The sequence below is a fragment of the Sciurus carolinensis genome, unplaced genomic scaffold, assembly GCF_902686445.1.
Source record: "Sciurus carolinensis unplaced genomic scaffold, mSciCar1.2, whole genome shotgun sequence".
Taxonomy (NCBI): domain Eukaryota; kingdom Metazoa; phylum Chordata; class Mammalia; order Rodentia; family Sciuridae; genus Sciurus; species Sciurus carolinensis.
This window is the reverse complement of record NW_025920420.1, coordinates 50304-56303: the sequence shown is the minus strand read 5'-3', so window position 1 is coordinate 56303 and position 6000 is coordinate 50304. Positions and strand designations below refer to the sequence as shown.

Below are 6000 nucleotides of genomic sequence, written 5' to 3'. Positions count from 1 at the left end.
TTTAGTTTAATTTATAAATTCATATAAATTTTATTGGGCAAAATTCACATATTTCAGAGTATAATTATGAATTTCATATCCACAAGAACTTATTTCCTTGCTACTTTTATTATCTCAACTATACAGAACATTCAACTGAATAGTAATATTAATAATATCTCAGAGTAAACACAACTATTACTTGAAAATGCTGTCAGGATTTAATAAACTGACCTTTGCAAAATTGTTAAATGATGTTTAACATTCAGTATATTTTAATTATTAATATTGCATTATCTTGATTTTTACTATTATTTTTCCATGTTCCCTAGGTTACTCTTCTCAAATACAAATATTCTGTCAGAGAAGTGAAAAATTGTACTCCAATTATGTATAAGAAATCAAAATGCATCCTGCTATCATGTATAACTAAATATAACAAACAATAAAAATTCAAATCATGTTTACAATCTATCCCTCCTGAATCAATTCTGAAGGTTAAATGGACACATAAGAATGTTAAGTTATTAAAACTTAAAATAATAAAGAAAATTAGAGCAACAACACTTTTACAACTGGAAATGAAAAAAAAATCATAAGTGACTTAGTAAAGCAAAAAGAATTAGGCCTTAAACCAGCAAGAGGGGAAATTTCACATACAAAATGAATCATGATACTTAAAAATCACTTAAAGAGTCAAGAACTTAAATGAATAGATAGATTATTAGATTCTTTTAAAAGTGTAGATGCTGTTGGTTCAAAAACTAAGACTATTGGTTTAAAAATATATATCACATAATTAAAATCTTAGAACATTATTTACCAACCAGTTTACTCTGTGGAGCTGTTGAAACAGAATTTGAACATTAGAATATTGACATTTGGATACCAGTCTTAGACAATTTGGGATGCTAAAACAAAATACCATATTCTAATTAGTTTACAAACAGTAGAAATTCAGTTTCTTACCTTTTCTGAGACTGGGTAGACCAAGATCCAGATACCAGAATGTCCAGACTTTGCTGAGGGCAAGTTTCCTGGTTTCCAGGGCCTTCTCAGTGGGTCCTACATGGTGTAAGTATTCCAAGCGTGCAGTTGTAAGCCTGTTTTGGGAGGACAAAAATCCTATAGGTGACATAATCACTTCCAAACCCCTTCTAATATCAACACCCTGTGGGTTAGGATCTCAACATGTGAATTTGAGGTAGACACAAACATCAAGACCATTAACAGTACTTCACCCAGCAAGATCTATTTTCTAATGAGAGCTTTCCTCCCACAGTGACAGTGAGTAGCAACTTAGATCTATTATTAGACCTGGAAAATTTCTCTTTGCTTACCCAGAAATGAATGAGAATCATGTACATACCACCAGTTCTATGAAGACATGTGGCAATAAATCACTGATAAAAATTAAAGGAAGTACAGGGGCATCATATAATAAGATGTTCTAGATCATACACTGCTCTTCCATAGATCAGATTATTTATCAGAGATCATATATATTCTTCGTTATTTGCCTTTTTTCACTTCAGTGCAAGTTTCTCCCTAAGAGAACAAAAATCTCTCAGTAAGTACAAAGCATCTGTCCTATTTCAGACTATGGCTCTATGATATCTAATCAATAATTTTTTTGTTGTGCAATACAATTTCACTTTTCTTTTGTCTTTGAGGTCATCGTGGAGGAATAATTGTGTAAACAATAAAAGGGAATGGAAAATGGCTCTAGAATACCTTAACAATTATGTCAAGGCAATTATTAAAAAACTTTTCTTTATTGCTAATATATATTTGCTTTTTAAAGTATATTAAAGAGTGGATGTATCTAGTGTTAATTAGGAAAGAACCATAGTGACATCCTAGGAGCTCACCTCCCTGAAAATTTAGATGCCAACTGTGAAAATCCTTAGGTATACTAGTTCCAGAACATATAGTCTAGCACAAGGCTACTTGGGTTAAAAGTATTTATTCTTGAAACTTAACAGGAATTTATCTATTAGTCATTGTACAAATCCCTTTCTTATTATTTTCACTCCATCTATGTTTTTTCAGAATTTAAAGTAAACAGACTCTGGGATGTTCAAGTTTATTACTTTAAGAATAACAAATCCTATCTCTTAAAGAGAGCCAAATCATAGAGGGATATAGAGTTAGCAACCTAACAGAATAGCAAAACTTTTATAGCATTCTAACTGTTCTAATGAAGCAGATCTTCCATATGCCACCCGATGTAGAGGAAATTTTAGATCTGAAATTATTCCCAAGGATATCAGCCTCAGGCACATTCTTCATGTGAAAGTTTGCAAGACACTTTCCTTTCCCAAGAGACAATCAGATTGTGAATTGCTTTTTAGGCAAAAATAATAAGCATCCTAGTTCATAATTCAGTCATTTCAAAAATTAAAATTTATAAATATTGTAAGGATAGACCTGAAATTTTTCTTAAATAACAAGAGATCAACTGTAAGAAGCATATAATCAAAACCTTTTTACTTATAGCTAATATGTGTAATGCATAAATATATAAAAAATAAAATATACAGTTTTTAAAACTAGAATTTGGTTAGTAAATCTTTTTATAAGAATATTAACTTCTAAGTACAACATAAAAGGAGCAGTATTGTTAGATGTACAATTGAATTATAACAGAAATAACAACAATGAAAGGAGAAATAGGTTTCTGATAGAAAATTCATTTTGTTGCCAGTAAATAGGACCACATGAGTATATTTCAGATTATTTTCATTTATGGGCTATCTAAATTGAATGCTAAGAATATTAAAGAACTCTCTGAAAAATCAGGATCAGGCAGCTGTAGCATTTGCTCATTTTCATACAGTGGATTGCTAGATAATAAAACAGAATTCAGAGTGCTGAAATGTTTTAAAAATAATTTTATTTCATTTCATCGAAGTGAGTCTCTTCAATCTTCTGATTTTGCTGGGGCTGGGAATGGGGGGTATGTGCAAATGGACAGGGAGAGGGTATGAACGGGGGGCACAACAGATCAACGTAATAGCAAGGACCAATATCAGCTCATTCTCAGTTGAGCAAACCCAATCAGTTTCACTTCATCAGAAATCTCTGACCCATAACAGCCAAAATCCAACTTAAATGTCAATATTTTAAAGCTTTGGGATCATTTACAATCTTCTGTAAGTTAGCAGCCACTATAACTACATGATGACCATAAACCCGGTCAATAGGGAAGAGCTCCTAAGATACACCATCTGCTGTATCTCTTCCTGGAATAAACTCAAATTATATATCATTAAGTTTCTTGCTGAAGCTTCTCAATCTTAATATGAAGTTTGTGGTATAAGAAGCTTCTCTGTAGTCTTCACTCACATTGGGTTGGCCCTGAGAATCATGAACAAAGAAGGACTGTATTTGCTCTGGGCTGCTGGTGGTGTTCACTGAGAGCTCTAGATTTTCTTCTTTACACTTCGTAACTTTTCCTGAGAAGCAGCTGCTTTCCCCTCTTCACTTTTCTCATCCATTTCCTCATCACTCCACTCCCAGTCCTTTTCTTTGTTTTTCTTGAGGTGACTTCTTGACCCTGGAACTTCTCTTTGGGCTATCTGGCCATTCTGGTAAGCAGCTTCTCAATCAGTTATTCTCTGTTCTTGGTTTTCTGGAAGTAGTTGCATTTAAAAGTTCTGCTGCTATGAGTCTTTTGGAAGAATGCATTTGAAAACATGGTGAAAGTAATTTTCTAACAGACATGCCATCTTTTTTCATCATTTATCTTCTCTTTAGGTTGCTTAAGTGAGTGGGTCATTTTCCAGAGTCCATATTAACATGTGCATGGGAGGGTATTTGTGATAAGATGCTGTTCCTGTTGCTATTTCAATGGACAATATTCCAAAAGTCCACATGTCAGCCTTGCAGTCATGGGCTCTCACCTGTTCCACAATTTCAAATGCCATCCAAAATGGGGTGAAAACACTGCTTTTCTTACTCTATTGCTTGTAACATCACCCCTGTTGCTAAGAATGCACTTACCCCAAAATCTGAAATTTTTACAAAACCATCCTCAACCAGAAGAATATTACCAGCTTTTGAATCTCTATGAATCTGACCATTTCTGTGTAGGTTGCCTAAACCCCCCAAAACCTCTTTAAGAATTGTTGCTATTACTGCCTCTTCCACTCCTTTCGTGTGCTCTCCTCTGTTGACAATGTACTGATGATGTCTAAAACTGAGCCTCCACTTGGCAATTTCATGACCAGGCCAAATTCAACTTTTACCACAAAAGAGTTGTAATAGGTCACTACATTGGGATGGCTGCACTGACTCATGACATGAATTTGTTTTAATGGTTCGTACATTATGGTCTGGAATTTTTCCAGGTTGATACACTTTATTGTTACATGTTCTTGCATGGGTTTGCATAGGGAAGCCTGAACCACAGTAGTAGCTCCATTGCAGGTAACCTCTTGCAGTTCATATGCATCCATGAAGATGTGCCAGTCCAAGGCCTGGGAAGCTGGGGTAGGGGCAGGTGCTCCTATTGCAACTTCCAGGATGCACCAGCCAGTGGGCAATCTTCCACTTGAATCTTCCCTTGCCTCACCACCAACACCTCTCCCCTGGTGAACACCCTCCCTGCTCCTACTAAAGAATTATTGATAATTCTACTTAATACATGCAATAAAATTCCATGAGCTAAAGAATGAGAAAACAGGACATTCTCAGTTCTAAGAAGAATGGTTATTAGATTTCAGTGCAAAAGTTAAGATATTGAAAATTTTCTTTGTAGAGGAAATGATCAATTCAAGAAAAAGGAGCTATAAATGTTGAGCACCGCTGTTATTCCATCAGGAGGGAAAAAGTCACCTTAGTAATGTCCACTAATTAAAATATACTGCTGCTCCACTTGCATTCCAATAAAATTTTCAATACTACTCTAAAATATTTGCTGGAAATAGCTTGCATTAAAATAGAACAAAATAAAACCAAGCAGGAAAGAAATGCAATTTCAAAAAGATACTAAGACCATGCAATAAGAAATGGAAAAATATATTAATATCCCAAAAGATGTTTTAAAACATCATATAGTTTTTATCACAAAAAAACTATGTTTGTATAATAGATATTTCAGATTAAAAAATCTAGTAACCAAAAAGGAAAATTTAACTAAAGGTGTATTTCTTAAAGTAACTAATGCAATAGAAGTCAAAAAAAGATAGATACTTATTTCTCATATTTATTGTCTCACACAGGTGCCTCCACAATGTAGTTAGCTTTATTTTATACATTAAATTAAATATAGGTAAGCTATCATAAAGTTTTGTGCTGAGGAGGTTAGAGTTGTATATTTACAAACCTGTCTGTTAAATTCTCTGTGCACTCTTTCTGAAGAGGTAATATTTGATGAAGTAAAGAGAAGGAAGAAGAGTGATTTAATCAGGATAATAGCCAACACTAGGATGGGCATGTGAACCTGTCTCTATAGAATATACAAAAAAGGGATGGCACCAAAAAAAGCCAACATTAACTGGCTTGAATAAATTATTATGGTGGAATCGGTATATGTGTGTATACATGAATACTATATCAATGTATGTAAATTTTAATATAACAATGCACATATTATTATATGTGCATTTAATATGTGCATTAAATTGAACAATGCACATATTATTAACCATGCATAAAATATAAAGTGAATGTTATATTACAAATGTGTATGTGAAAGCTAAATAAATACTAATATATTTAAATCTGAAAAAATATAATGTATTCAATATACCATTATATTGTATATTTTATACTGTTATAAATTTATAAGTAAGTTCCTATTGAACTCTATAAAATAAAATTAGCTATGTACCAAATCTCTAATTTTCTTGAAAAGCTGAAATTTATGAAATTTGATAAGAACATAGTTGGAAATACTATCATTCAATATAATGAGAAAATTCATAGAAATTTCACAAGAACTACCCATAACCAAAATACCATTCCACTTTATTCAAATAATGATTTAAAAGGAGATAGCTATGCTAATAACAATAT

General features: G+C 32.9%; 1 pseudogene; it reads right to left on the bottom strand.

Annotated features, from left to right (window-relative positions):
* Positions 1 to 3010: 3010 nt before the first annotated feature.
* LOC124975718 (STE20/SPS1-related proline-alanine-rich protein kinase-like) overlaps positions 3011 to 6000 on the bottom strand; it is a 29830-nt pseudogene continuing 26840 nt past the window's right edge.